Raw genomic sequence first — 16759 nt, 5'->3', positions numbered from 1 at the left:
GTTGCCAACTTCATCATAACACAGGCATGGCCTACAAGAAAGAACAGTATATGTTTAATCTATCTAATATTGTGTTGGTCATATTATACACTGATTTACTGCTTGTCCATTTTGAATAATACATAAGGTAAAGAGCTTGAAAAGTAATTGCATAGTAAATCGCAATCGGCCAAACACAATGCAAAAGGGAGGTGAATAGCCAACAATCAGCAGACACTACATCATTGTTTTGGTGTTTTTAGTATGCCTAATCTTTTTTGTTGTAATTTGTGGCAAATCTTATTCCCCACTGCTGGTGAAAAAGCAATTTAGAGGTATCTAATATTTTGTTTTATCGCTTGTTTTTGTCTTTTATTGTGAAACACTTTGTTATATAATATCTAGAAGGCACTATATAAATAAAATTTGCTTGCTTGCTTACTCATAGATTGACTTGAGCAGTGTGGTCTTTTGAGTATTTGGTAATAAAATATTTTCAAGAAACATAGTGTGTAAATACAACAGCAATGAAAAGACACAACACACATCTGGTGTGATTCATTTTCTCTGCCTTTTTGACCGATTAAGTAATTTCTTTAAGGATTCTTAACTCTAGTGTCATGTCAAAACTCAGTCTCTTTCCTCTAATCACTGGATGCTCTTCTGTCTGATCTCTGCTGCCTGTTTTCATGTGAGTTACTGAAAAGGGCCCCATCTGACTCACCATAGGTGAACAGAGCAGCCATTCAACTCATTTCTGAAGTTATTTACTGGACCTCTGCCACTGGCCGATTAGAGCTCGCTGGTCTACCAACCTAATCCACTGAGGGGGGTCTGTGATGGAGCTTTGAAACATACTGTATCTACACTGCTACACTGCTGCTAAACAGTTTTAAGATACAATGATGCACAGAGTGACATTTACATTACATTTTTCTCTTGCTGTATGGGATTTTCAAAATATATCTGCCAGATTAAAAACCTCCCAGGGTTTTGAAATAAAGTGAGTAAATGTGATGTAACAATGATAGGTGAATATGACATGGAAATGATATGTATGATGATCCATTGTTGTATTATTACCTTTCTTGACACTTATTTATTATATATTTTGAACACAGTTTTACTTTCATGCAATACTACTGTCCATCACAAACATTGCCTCTGTTCTTAAAAAGAAAAATAAGAAACTAAAAACAGCAGATCTCTCCATCAAGACTTAAACCGCCCTTTGTGTGACTAATTCCATTATTCTGGAATAATCCCATTTAAAACAGATAATAATGCCTGCATTGCCATTCTAGATACCTCTGAGTTGTTTGGGAAGAATGTTTAATTCCTGATTCATTTTGTTTAATGGTGCACTATAATCAGCTTAGAGGAATGCTGCTATTTTGCTTAAAAGGCTGACATGCATTTCTTCCACAAGGGGGCCTTTTAATCTGAGATTTAGCAATGTTACACTGTACAGTACACTGAATATTGGTACTGTTTATAAATGTATGTTTTCTGCTTGAACACACAAACATAGTCTCTCTTTAGGTGGTTATGAATTGCACTCTTACACATATACATACACAGCATAATCATTCCCTACAGTATGCCAAAATATAACACTATGTTTCACTATTTCCAGCCCTCACACATACATCTCTGTGTAAAGATTAATATTCCCGGACACACATCGTGATTAACCCCAACCACAAGACAAATATGCCAAGATCTGTTTGCTTTTCCTTTTATCTATTTAACCCTCTCATGCATGAATTATTAAAAAACATTATTTAGATTTTTTTAAGATTCTTTTTATTACTCTAAATTGGGCTAATATACAAATCAATTTACATTTTTTTCAAAATTCTGTTTTGTTTTTAAATTATTTAACTGTCCACGTATATATATATAATATTTTCTGTGCAGTTCATCAACGGTGATAAATTATCCGAAAGTCCCGAGAGGTGCGGACAACTCGGCACAACACCAGTGAAGCTCGTCTCTTCAGCATCTCTTCTGCCACTACACACATACGCGCTACTCCTACACATGCGCACTGATGACCAAGGGCTAGGGTTACAATTCTGGATTTATTCACGCACTTTAAAAACATTTATTGAAAGTTTTTTGCTTTTTACATGTTTATTTACATCATTAAACGTTGAAATGTATATTTTAATAGGCTGTATATTAATTTATTGGGAGAAAACTGGTAGTTCTATGTAAAATCAGACGTTGAGCACCCCCATATCGCCAAAATGCATGATCCTTGTTTTGCTGCAAAGCTTTGACTGTGAGATTGACAGTCCAATCAGGCTCCGCCCATCGAAGCATCGAATCTTCCACTATTAGGGGTCAGCTTGTTACAGAAATCTAACTTAATGCAATCTGACTCCACTGTTGCATGACGTCCACATATGTGGACAGTTGGTTTTTGGTGTATAAAAACTACATTTTACTGTAAATTTTAATTTATAAAACATAAACCTGTTAATAATACTTTACTGTACATAGTTGTTGTTTTTTTTTTTATCTTGAGTGACCTCCTTGAATGAAAGTTTTTCACAGAAATGCCTGAGGCATTTAGCACATGGCCATCACAGTCGGCCATCTTGGATTGATGTGGTCATCAAGCAATAATAAACCACTGATACAATGTTGCTGTCAATCAACTGACTCAAATGACTTGGAGAACATAACCATGATATAGTAACCCAAAATGGAGTTAAAAAACTGTATAGAAATATGGACATCATGCATGAAAGGGTTAAGACTAATCACCACCTTATGTACAGCATATTAACTCTGGCCCATTCAGAACACTGTTCTTTTGTACACCCATGCAGGCAGCTCTCTCTGTTGGCCCGTGACCTGCTTCCTCTCTTTCCAAGCAAACCTAATCATGGCCTGTGTGTTTCTCCCCTCAGCTGGAGGGAATGGAATGGATTTCAGATACCTGCAAAGCTCGATTAAAGTGGATCTCAACCCTTTGTGGTGGCAGAAGCACCCATACTTTGTTAGCAATAGGGCCTAAATCAGCATGTAGAGAGCCCAAGGAGGGTTAAAATAAGGGCAACTGGACTGGACTGTTTCTGATTTGCAAATATTTAATGATGAAATAAATGCATTCAACACATTTGTTAGACCTCAAGTATGGCAGTAAATCTATGTCAGTATCATTGTAAATACTCAGACTATGAGTCACAAATATATATTACAATTTGATAACGCAAAACACAATCTACAAATCTGAAATCCACAACTCTTCATGATCCACAAATAGAAATCAGTGACTTGTAATTGAAAACTTTAATTTGAAAAATCACCAGGAAATGAAGTGTTTAACGTTAAAATTTTTCCCTAAGACATCCTACTAATATGTGTCCCCACCAATGTTGAAACAAAACCTATGCCCTTGTCTACTCTGCATCTAATCGTGTGTGGACTTTATATGTGTTCATGTGCATGGTAACTTAAGTGCTGAATAATTATCCCCCTTTCATAGTTTGGTTAGTTGGTGAAGTGTACCTTTGTAATGCAGTTTAGTATTTCTGTACTACATGGTGCGGTCCGTTTTTGCTCTTACTAACCCAACACTGTGATCTACAAACACAGATTTGACACATGAATGCTGAGCATTGCACAGAATTTGTACACTTGTCTTCAAACTACACAAGTTAGACTGTGTTTGTTTTCAAATTGAGTGCAAAACAGCAAAATAATTTACAAATAGAATACACGTGCACAGACAAATCATTTAGCATTAATTAAAGTACAAGTCACTGATTTCTGTGTGGATCATGTAGTTTGTGGATATTTAATCTATTTGTAGATTGCGTTTAATATTTGTGGATCATGCAGAGTTTGTTTGTGGATTTTGTATCTTTTTGTGAGGCACGGACAGCTTACTTGGTGGAGAGCGCACCCCATGTACAGAGCTCAGTCCTTGTTGCTGGGTCACCTGGGCTCGTTGCTGTGTGTTGTCCTCTCTCTCTCTCTCCATTGTTCACTGTCGCTATCCATTGTCCCCAGTCTATTTGTAGATCATGTTTAACATTTGTGGATGATAAAGAGTTTGTTTGTTTATTTCAAATATATTTGTAGATTGTGTTTTTTGTTTATAAATTGTAATATATATTTGTGACTCATAGTCTATGCATTTACAATGATGGCGACATTCATTTACCCCCATACTCAAGGATATATGTGTTTTTGCGATAAAAGCTGAAATGTGAACCTAACTTTATTTGTTTACAAGAAAACTCAGCAGGGTGCCTTTAAATTCTTAAAGCTGCATGAAATAATTTCAAGATTAATATCAAAAGTATTGCTTGATGGAGCTTTAAGTGACTATTTGTGTAGGTACTCAGTACTCAGTCGCTCACTTTGTGCAGGTATTAACTTGCACTAATTTCAATCTATCTCTCTTCATCATCCTTTCTCAGGTCATGTTCAGTAAAGACTTATTAAAAACAAAGCATTGTTGGTAAAACTATGTCTTTTCGAGGAGAAACACAAGTGGGATGCAGGAGTTATGCAGCCAGCCTCTACCACATCAAATCAAGCTTGATGAATCTATAAACTGAAGGCATGACTGTTTAAATCATGATTAAAAACGTTTTATGTGGTCTGTTGGTGTTTGTGTGTCTTTTGAGATATGCATAAAAGAAATTATACATGACAAAATCCAAATGTGAAAAACACCACAGCCTGAAATCAAATCCTCTCATACTGTAATTTGGTTTCAGTGTTGAGCTTGCCCTCCCCTAATTACTTAACATTCATTTAACAACATAAATGAAACCAGCGGTCCACTTACACATGTGTTACATGCAAAAATAAGAACTGTGCAGCTTTTACAGTAGTGCAGTAGTGCAGTCTGGTGAACATGTGGTAAATCTGAAGTCTCTATTCTCAACTGTTGTCAAATGGCAGCTGGGCAATAAATCCTATTCCAAAGTAAAGATAAAACAGTAAACATTTGAAAATGATAAAAAGTATATTGAGTGTTATTACCAATTGTGCAGTGCATTTTTTCTGCGTAATCCCCAACATCTTCTAATTGCAAATTAGAATTTCACAAACACGTACGTATAATAGTTTCGTGTTACCCAAGATTTTCTTGTGTGACCTGGATAATATGTGAAACTAATAATTATCACTGAAATATCAGAATTACATTTACTGTATCTATATTTTTTTTTCTGACCTTCCCCTGATTTATGATTTCATAAGTCATATTTTCGGCCTGTGGTTATTTTCCAAGATCTAAGCTTACCCCATAGTCAGCGTGAGCTGCTCATTAAAAAAGGTTGTCTGTCAGCCATCAAAAACACTTTTAAACTGCCCTCAGCAGGACAGCCAACTGCAGAGTCCCAGTCTCCTTTTAGACCCCTGGAGCCTGCTCAGTGTGAGGGAGTCTGTAAACAAATCTGCCATCATTTACCTGACCCTCTTCCTCCTCCTTTTCTCTCATCCTTCCTTATCCCATTACTTGCCTCAATTCCATATTTCCTATAAGACTTATCACACTTCACTCCTGTAACCCAGCTCCTCCTTCGTTAATTTCACCACAGGCATCACATGCTACTTTTTCACTCGCTCATGTGTCCCTCATTTGCCTTCAGTCCTTGCTGTCCAGCTGTCCAGAATCCAGTTTTTATCTATTTGTCCTCCTGTCCTATAGCTAAATATGTCATATTACATGCCTGGTAAGTAGCAGTACCACAATGTAAAAAAAATACTCCATTGCAGGTCAAAGCCCTGTATTCAACATGTTACTAGAGTAGAAGTGTGTGATTTAACAAGACGAATGTACTTTAAATTATCACCAGTAAAAGTAGTAGCAGTATATGTTTTATAAATATGCCGAGTAGTAAACATAGCTCTCAAATAAATGATTTGGTGTAAAACACAAAGTAAATATTTCCCCCTGAACTTAGAGTATAAGTATAAAGTAGCGTAGAAAAGAAATACTAAAGTAATGTACAAGTACCTAAAAACGCTAAGTACATGTACTTGTGCTCCTTGTTACCTCTTTACCTCGTTTTTGTCCCTCCTCCTCCACATACCTCCCATTTCTAACCCTTTCACTCACCACCCCCTGCTAGACCGACCCCATCCCTGACTTTTCCTTTCTTCACTTCTCTCCTCAACCCTCTCCTCTTCTCCGGTCCTCCTCTTCTTCTCCTCCCAAGATGTCATACCACACTCTCTACCATGTTCTGTCTCTGTATTTCTCTTTACTCAGGCTTGATATCTGCCTGAATATGCTCACTGCCTTTACCAGAACCAACCTCTTTCTGTTCTTTATATTTATTGTAATTTATGTCTTAACAACACAACTCTATTTTTTAAGCAGTTGAAATAATATAACTTATGGTACAAATTATCTGCCAGTGAATCTGCCCACATGGTCCCATAGAAAAGTTCAGGGAAGCAGCTGTGCACGGATTTTTGACAAAGGTGGGCTTCCCTGAGCTTTTCCATGGGACTATAAGGGAGGGTTAACAAGAACATTTATGGATTTACATTTGACCATTATGGATAATATGTACAGGTTAATGCACATGTTGTATATTAAAATGAAATATATATAGAGATAGATAGATAGATAGATAGATAGATAGATAATTTATATATATATATATATATATATAGATAGATAGATAGATAGATCGTGGGTCAATTCCCAGTCAGGGCGGGGGGTATCCAGGTGGACCCTTAGGCAAGGTCCTTAATGCTACTAGCCTACCTCAGGCATGAGTGAAACCACAAATACAAGAGCCATACCGGCTCGGACGTCGCCCGGGTTAACAAGGTCCACGTCAGGTGCTAGGGAACCAGGGCAACCATATGACAAATGGGCTACTGGAACGAGACATTGACTAGACTAGAGCAGAAAAATATGGATCTGATGCAATGCTACTATACAAGCAATCCCAGTGAGAGGGGTTATATGCAGAGACTATGGGATATATGGATGCTTTGAAACCCATCATCAACACTGACAAAGAAACAACTTCAAGCTCAGTGTTCTAACATCCGCAAACAGCAGCTCCTATCACAACTAGAGATTGATGAGGTACAACAAATATGCTACGGCAAGGGGGAGCCAGGATGACAGGTCAGCGGGGAGATGTTATCATCATCATCCCCACACTCAGAGATTGGGTCCCAAGCCCCAATAACAACAAGCCCTTATGGCACAGAATCACTCAACATAAGGGCGACTGACCCATGATTGAAGATCATAACCAAGCTGGACCCCCAAGTACAACGACCAAGATTGCCAAGGCTAAGTGACAAAGTATCCTCTGAAAGTCTGCTAGAAGATGTGAATGCAGCACTACATACTATCCCTACTAAAGCCATAACCGAGACCAATGAGCTGAAGTACGCCACAGCAACAGTGATCCTAGAGATGCTTGGATATAAGATGAACACCACAAGCCACAAAGAGCATTACCCCCCATGGAGGAGAAGGCTAGAGGTCAAGTTCAAGGCAACACAAAGAGAGGTTAGTCAGCTCTCAGAGCTACAGAAAGGTGCAAGGAAGGGGCTACCTAAGAAATACAACAAGCTGTCGCTACCTGAGGCTCTGGAGACTGCCAAACAAAGACTCACCGCTCTGGCTACCCGCCTAAAGAGATACAAGGGAGAAGCAGAAGCCAAGAGAATAAACCGGATGTTCTCCACAGAACCATCCAAAGTGTACTCTCGGTGGTAGGGTAATAACACAAGATCAGATCCACCCAGGGCTGAGACTGAACAGTAGTGGAAGAACATATGGGAGAAAGAGGCATCCCACAACACCAATGCTCAGTGGCTAGTGGATCTAAGAACAGATCACAGCAATCTCCCAGAACAAGAACCAGTAACCATTACAACGGCAGACATCCAAGAAAGAGTGGCAGGTATGAAGAGCTGGACAGCACCAGGCCCTGACATGATCCACACCTACTGGCTGAAGAACCTAACTGCACTCCATGAACGCCTGGCAGCACAAATGAACCAACTGCTGATGGATGGGACCCACCCAGAATGGTTAACCCAAGGATGGACAGTCCTGATCATGAAGGACCCCCAGAAGGGAAAAATCCCATCCAACTACCGACCAATAACCTGCCTCTGCACAACATGGAAGCTCCTGTCAGGCATCATAGCGGCTAAGATGAGTAGGCACATGGCTCAATACATGGACAGGGCCCAGAAGGGAATGGGTAGTAATACCAGGGGAGGCAAGCACCAGCTACTGGTTGATAGAGCAGTCACTCGAGACTGCAAGACCAGGCAGACCAATCTGTGCGCCGCCTGGATTGACTACAAGAAAGCCTACGACTCAATGCCACATACATGGATACTGGAATGCTTGGAAATGTACAAGATCAACAGGACACTAATAGCCTTCATCAAGAACTCAATGGGGCTGTGGAAAACAAGTCTGGAAGCCAACTCAAAGCCAATTGCACAAGTCACCATCAAGTGCGGCATATACCAAGGCGATGCACTATCACCACTGCTGTTCTGCATAGACCTGAACCCCCTCAGCCAGATCATCACAAAGACTGGCTATGGATACCGGTTCCGAAGTGGAACAACCATCAGTCACCTTCTCTACATCGATGACATCAAGCTGTATGCCAGAAATGAGCGAGACATGGACTCACTGATCCACACTACCAGGATCTACAGCAACAACACTGGAATGTCGTTCAGACTGGACAAGTGTGGTCGCATGGTATCAAAAAGGGGGAAGATGATCAGAACCGAGGGGATTGAACTACCAGAAGGCCACATTGCAGATGTTCGGGACAGTTACAAATACCTTGGGGTACGGAACCACGGAAACCATGAGGAGGCAGCAAGGAAGTCTGCCACAGCCAAATACCTACAGAGAGTGAGGCAGGTCCTGAAAAGTCAGCTGAATGGGAAAAACAAGATCCGAGCCATCAACACATACGCCCTGCCTACGCCAATGCATGGAGGGTTTCACCCCAAATCCAGCACCCTGAGACTATACACCAAGCATAGCAAGGGAGGCTAGTGAGTGTCAAGACCACTGTCTAGGATGAAACGACGAAGATCCAGGAGTACATCAGGAAGATGGCCCCCAAAGATGAAGGGCTTAGTGAATACCTCAGGCAGCAGAAACCCGGGGGTGAGGACAAGGAAGATGAAGAACCTTCATGGAGGGACAAGCCGCTGCATGGCATGTACCACAGACAAATAGAAGAAGTGGCTGATAACAAGAAATCCTACCAGTGGCTGGAAAGGCCGGACTGTAGGACAGCACAGAAGCACTAATCATGGCAGCACAAGAACAGGCACTCAGTACAAGATCAATAGACGCTGGGGTCTACCACACCAGGCAGGACCCCAGGTGCAGACTGTGCAAGGATGCCCCTGAGACAGTACAGCACATAACAGCAGGGTGTAAGATGCTGGCCGGAAGTGCGTACATGGAACGCCATAACCATGGAGCTGTCATAATGTACAGGAACATCTGCCATGAGTATGGGCTGGAAGTCCCAAGGTCAAAATGGAAGACACCTCCTAAGGTAGTTGAGAATGACCGAGCTAAGATCCTGTGGGACTTCAAGATCCAGACTGACAAACTGGTGATGGCTAACCAACCAGACATCGTGTTGATCGACAAACAGCAGAAGAAGGCAGTAGTGATAGATGTGGCAATCCCAAGCGACAGCAACATCAAGAAGAAGGAACACAAGAAGCTTGAGAAATACCAAGGGCTGAAAGAGGAGCTAGAAAAGATGTGGAAAGTAAGAGCAACAGTGGTGCCTGTGGTAATTGGAGCACTGGGGGCCGTGACGCCCAAACTGGGAGAATGGCTCCAGCAAATTCCAGGTAAAACATCAGAGGTCTCAGCTAAGATACTGCGCAGAACCCTCAAACTCCCAGGCCTCTGGTAGAGGGCCCGAGCTTGAGGATGACACATACCACCCAGCAAGGGGTGAGAGGGGGATTTTATATATATATATATATATATATGTATTTGTAGATGTTTTGGTAATATAGGGTTATTGCATTTTTATATAGTCTATCATTATTGCACATATCATCATTGGTGTAACTCCAGTTTAAGCTATTTGTAAAGCTGAGATAACAAGATGGCCATCCTCAGACTTAATTTAGACCTTTCAAAATCAGTCACAACCTCAAACTTAAAAAAAAAAATCCTTCTTCATGAAATGAAAATTTGATGATATAATACTTATTTTTTATTTAATCAGGTGATTGGATGCCCCTAGATGTCATGTTTTCATCTGACAAAGCAATGTGCCTGTAGTGAGAATATAATATGTTCAGGGATGAAAACCCAAGAATTCCCATTTGTATGTTGCTTGAAGTAAAAAAGTATTTGTCTTTGACTACCAGAAAGTGACTGCCTGTTGAGAGAAAGTAAACTTGCATTCCACCATCCTCATCTGCCTCCCTTTGCCTCTCTTCTTTTTCTTGAATCAGTTCATATAAATTCAAGTTCATATTCCGCCCCTCAAGTGGCCATTCGAGGTATGCCAGTTTTCAAACAGAGAAAGTTAATGTAAAAACACATAAAAACTGTCTAAAAATACACAATATGATGTGAAAAATAAATGAAAAGAGATGAAGAGATAAAGTTTTAAGACACAAAAGATTAATGGCATTTAATAGCAATCCCCTGCTATCCAACACTACAAAGGCTGTTTTTGTTCTTCTTTTTATTCTTCATTGTCATGTCTCTATTTTCCCTATCCATTACCCAGGCCCAACCCTTTCCGACACCCTTCCTCCCCAAAACCGCCTGATCCCTTCTGTTCTCCAAAGCTCTGCCATCTCTCAGCATTCCTCAGGTCCACCACACAGAGTCCCATTGTGTCAGTGGGTTAGGGAGGGAGCACACAGTCCAACGTCTGACCATGTGCTGCTGTTGGACTCACCTTAGGAGACCACAAACTACTGTACAGCCTTTTCACAGGTACACACCTTGTCTCCTTCTGCCTCCATTTCATCACTCTCCTCCATCTCCAATTCCACCAGTCGTTCCTTTTTCTTCCGCTCACCACTTCCACTGCTTTTGGAAATCAGCCACCATTAACAGGCTTCACCCTCCTTTTTTTAAACCAGTATTTATAACCAAACAGCCCACCTCAAAAAGGCTACTGATGAATCTCTGAGGTTTTAAAGCAACAGGGCAAGCAGACCCTGAGGGGGAGGGATGGGTGGAAGGAGGGATGAAGGGGAGATGTAATTTTAGGGGCCATATTCTCCTGTATAAAATACCTGAGGTCCCAGTGAGAAGACTTCCACCCTATCCTGCCACTCAATCTGGGTTGGTGGCAAATTTGATGTGAATGTTGGGGAAAAAGGCAACCTTGAAGTTATAACCTCTAATCCTTAATTCTGACATAGTTTAACTTGGACGAAAGTACATTTGAAGGCCTTTTTTTAATATTGTATTATTGTATAAGCACATCGTGAGCAATATACAATCCTGAGTCAAATTTCTCGTATGTTGTAACAGATAACTGTTGTTGTGATTTGGCACTATATAAATAAATTGAATTGTATGTAGACACATACCTGGCAATAAAGCTGATTCTGATATTGATTCTGATTAAAAGACCATTCAGGCCTGTTGAACAGCTTTACCATAATTATCTTGATTAGTGGTGGCACATTTCTTATATAGAATCTATAATCCGCTGCTTTTCTTTTGATATATACTGTATATACAAACAGGTTTAAAAAGTTGCTTTCATTTGGAATCATGTTTCTGGCCACCTGATGAATGTAAGTCCAATTTTTACTTTCGTTTTAGTTCTCTTTTAGTCTCCACCAACTCATGAGTTAAATATCTGGCTCATTTGTTGCTAAATACTCTACTATAATTAATAGCTTTCTTTATCTGTTTACCATTTGGCGCTGTGGATGTAGCATATAGCTGGTTCATATAGTTTTCTTTGCTGAAAACAGCTGTGTGCAGTGACTGGAAGCAATACTACTAAGAGTGATGAAAGTGAACCAGACAGTAGAGTGGCTGGCTATAACAACCAAAACAAAAAGCAGAGGGGAATTGCAGTCGTGTGTTAATTCTCTGTGATTAATCACTATGAGCAAACTCTTTCACATACAAGTATTGCTAATATAAAAATATAGATTATAACTGCTGGAAGTACCGTACTTAGTTTACTCTCCAACACTGGTAATTCATGTCCCTTCTAAATAACACACCTTTTCCTAACCTCTGACACCTCGCCAACTCAAATATAAAAACATTTGTGAAGTCACTTTTTACGAGACAACCAACTCCATTCGGGCCGGTTGTCAAACCCCCCGTACAAAGATGGCACGTCTAGAACAACAGAGGCAGGATGGAGAAGAAAGCAAGCATAGGCTAAAATGCAAATGGACAATGGAATTAAAAGGTGATAGATAATATAGAGTGGAATTTTTGTTCAGTTATTAATTACTTCTCATTCTATCATTTTATTTAGAGAATATCAGGCATCTTCAAATCCCTTTAGGGTGACTACAAGGGAAAGTCTGTGCAAATTTTCTGTGGTGCAAGAATTGACCCATTTCACCAGCCTCAAGGTTAATGAGTTCAATTGGACCCGTTTGAGAGATTATCACGTGTGAGTCACAAACATAATTCTGTAAGACTCTGAGGGTCCAGAAGGGCCAGCAGTCTGAACAACAAAGTTGTTTTCCTGCTAAAAAGCTTTATAGTTATATGCCCAAAGCCACTTGTTTCTATGTATAGAGCAGGCCTATATTACTGTACTATTTCAGTCTCCAATTCAATGAAAAAGGGCTATAATCTACAGGATACTGTAAGTAATCATAATGAATGGCTCATGAACATCATATTTAAGCAGACAAATGCCACTGGCACACACACAAGCTGAGTGGCACAATGTCTAACTCCACACACATGCACACTTTGCACACTCAGTCCGAGTCTGAGAGTTCAGCATTCCTGAGAGGCTTAGATGCCGACTGAAAAGAATGAGCAGCCACACAGAGGGATCTCCTCACGAGATAGAAAGCCATGTGGCCTGCTTTCAGCCAGATTATAGAGTCGGCCAGAGCACTCACCGTGACCTGAGGAATGGAAGATTAGAGCAGAGAGAGATAAATAAATATTTGAAATGGAAGAGATGCAATTGTAGTGCAAATATCAATTATGTTCTACTTACAATAAATGTCCCATAATGAATGTGTGTAAGCTCACAACTGATCTGAAAATGTTTCATGTTGCATGCACTATACACTCACTGGCCACTTTATTAGGTACACCTGTTCAATTGCTTGTTAACACAAATAGCTAATCAGCCAATCACTTGGCTGCAACTCAATGCATTTAGGCATGGAGACATGGTCAAGACAACTTGCTGAAGTTCAAGAATGGGGAAGAAAGGTGTTTTAAGTGACTTTGAACGTGGCATGGTTGTTGGTGCCAGAACAGCTGGTCTGAGTATTTCAGAAACTGCTGATCTACTGGGATTTTCACGATTTTCTCCTTCTCTTGGGGTTACAGAGAATGCTGCGGAAAAGAGAAAATGTCCAGTGAGCGGCAGTTGTGTGGACGAATATGCCTTGTTGATTCAGAGGACTGCTTCGAGATGACAGAAAGGCAACAGTAACTCAAATAACCACTTGTTACAACCAAGGTAATCAGAATACCATCTCTGAATGCACAACATGTCGAACCTTGAAGCAGATGGACTACAGCAGCAGAAGACCACACCAGGTGCCACTCCTGTCAGCTAAGAACAGGAAACTGAGGCCCCTTAGTACCAATTAAACATTGTTTCAAAGTGACAGCCCACCTGGGTATTGTGGCTGACCATGTCCATCCCTTTATGACCACAGTCTACCCATCTTGGGATGGCTACTTCCAGCAGGATCATGCACCATGTCACAAAGCTCAAACCATCTCAAACTGGTTTCTTGAACATGACTTATGGGTTCACTGTACTTCAATGGCCTCCACAGTCACCACATCTCCAATAGAGAACATTTGGGATGTGGTGGAACGGGAGAATCTCATCATGGATGTGCAGCTAACAAATCTGCAGCAACTTCGGGATGTTATCATCTTAATATGGACCAAACTCTCTGGGGAATGTTTCCAACACCTTGTTAAAAATATGCCATGAAGAATTAAGGCAGTTCTGACGGCAAAATGGGGTCCAACCCGGTACTAGCAAGGGGTATTTAATAAAGTGGCAGGTAAGTGTCAATGACATAAGGAAAAAATATCTTCATGGCTTGCTGTCTCTTGCACAGTTTTGCAGCACTTTTACAAGCAGAAAAGAAGAAAATACTGAAGAAATGAAGAAATTTCACAAATTAGAAATTTCACTGTAAAACTTTGGAATGACAGGAAGACAAAGTAACTGTAACCCTGCTGGTGAGCCCAGAGTTTAAGGTAGGACTATGACTATGACTTTTTTCGGTGTTTCTATGTACAGGCATCTGTCTTTGTATTTATATTTACATTTCTGTCAGTGTCACTGCAGGAGGTTTAACATTTGACTCTGTGGTGACTCTGACTCTGACTTTTTACAGCCTCCTCCTCTATTAAGGTCTGATTGATGACTATTGGTTACCTGTCACTACTAGCAATTAGTAACCATGGACGATGTGCTACAGCGAGTAAACAGCAACCTAAATCAACTTATGCACCACTGGGGGACACGCATAGGTATAAGGTTTTGACTAAATCTATTTGAGACATAACATCAGAGGGAGAATTAAAAATTATTGGTAGAAAACTAGTTTTTGGTCCTCTGCACTACTACTAAAACCTGGAAAGTTTTGGCGTCAAACATCCATCAATAAGGCTGACAACATGATGTCAGCACTTCTTTGCAGAAACATAAAGTGTATGAGAGAACTGCATTGCTGGACCCACGTAACAAGACTCCTTGTCCAAAGGGCGAATGCAACCGAGGAAAGAGCAGAGGATCTCATTGGAGTGTGAGGAATGTACATGTTTGGGAACGGTCTGGTGTCTTGTATGTGTGAGTGTGTGTCTTTGTCTGTGTGCCACTGCCTTCCTGTATGACTAAGCGTATGTTTGTGAGTGTCTGTGTTTGCGAACGTGCACATGGATGTGTGGGTGGGGGTCAGTAGTGCATTGTGACAGTGCTGGCTTTTATTGATTCAGCTGGGGCGAGACAGTTGCAAAGGACTTCCACCACAAATTTATTGCAAGACTCCATCCTTCACAAACATCCTCTGTGGCAGAACTGGCCATTGGTGTGAAATATTCATAAATTTCAACAATATCGTGCTCAACCACAGAATGAGGACAACATTTCAGTTTCCTCGAGGTTATAGCACCCAAGTTACACATCCCAAAACACACGAAACAAAGAGGTAGATAAGAAAAGAGAATAATAAAAACACAAATAACTACAATCTTAACTTGAAACTGAACTAAATCTAATAAAAACTAAAACACCCCAGCTTTAAAATATACAGTAATGTCTGGTAATATTCTGTATGTGGTTAGTGTAAAATAATAAGTCTATGTCAAACACTTTGAGCTTTGAACTGACAAGGCCATTTTTTCGGGGGATTGTTTGAGGTCAAGTCTGAACTGGTCTTGTTATGAGGAACTTTTTGCCATTTTTTCCCCTACTCATTGATCCCCTTTTCATTCCTCTTCAGACCTGCAGGGGCACAGCAGCTGACTGTGTAGAGCTTCAGCCGGAGTTTATTACTAAGAGAGCGATTACAGATGGAAGCCAGGATGAGATGAGGTGGGGAGATCCTTCACAGCTTTACAAAGGGCATGACAGCTGTGACGCTCTGCTGCCCAGTCAGTTTGGGTAGGTGTGCAGAAAGTGTGCAAGAAGGAAAGAAAGAAGTAGAGAAACACATAGAAAGAGGGACAAAGACTGAAAGAAAAAAAGTTCCTGGGGAATAAACTAGAGTTTGTTTACTGATCATAAAACTCTTTCAGCCAATCCAGTGCAGAGACACTGAGGATGTCCCACAAAACGACAGACAGAAACCACAACTCTTCTGTTTTTCATTAACACTCGAGGTTACCTTTTTTCTGTCTCTCTAACACAGTCCAGCTTGAGGCACCGGGAATCAGTTCATCTTTCCAGCACACAGGCACAGTGCTCAATGTGTCTTTGTTTTCCAGAGGAGAACTGTCCTCCTTTTCTTGAAACCGGGGTCTGATTCTTTTGGACAAACTCCCCATCAAATCCACCTCAAATTCAAAGCTGTGGGTTTAACTGTGCCAAGAGTTTATCTATTTTCCACAACACCTTAAACATGGAGAAATATCTATTATTAATCTCTCTCTCTCTCTCTCTCTCTCTCTCTCTCTCTCTCTCTCTCTCTCTCTCTCTCTTCTCCTGAATGTATGTCGATCACATCATTCATGGTTTTTGGCCTGGAGCTGCAAAAGGGCAGTTATATGTGGAACATTCCACTTACAGCAGCAGACACTATTTGCCTTGTGATTATGCAACCCTATTGCACTCCACAACATAGCTGGTTAAAGTAATCACTTTCTTAGTCTGTATCAGAATAGTTGATACTGTTGCAAAGAAATGTGATTATTCCTATATAATGCTATCATATAAATAGAAAGATATTCCTTTTTTTAGACTTTTAATACACTGTAATTAAAGGAAGACTAAGTAATCAGTTTGGGAAAAAACTTTTTGCCAAGAGTTAGATGAGAAGATTTAAACCAACTAGAAGCAGGTTGCCGTAGTTTAGTATAAAGACTGGAAACAGCTGGACTGGCTAT

This window comes from Micropterus salmoides, unplaced genomic scaffold (genome assembly GCF_014851395.1).
Source record: "Micropterus salmoides isolate LMB-PRFRI ecotype aquatic unplaced genomic scaffold, ASM1485139v1 Ms_hic_scaffold_4, whole genome shotgun sequence".
Classification (NCBI taxonomy): domain Eukaryota; kingdom Metazoa; phylum Chordata; class Actinopteri; order Centrarchiformes; family Centrarchidae; genus Micropterus; species Micropterus salmoides.
Note: the sequence above shows the minus strand (reverse complement) of the source record.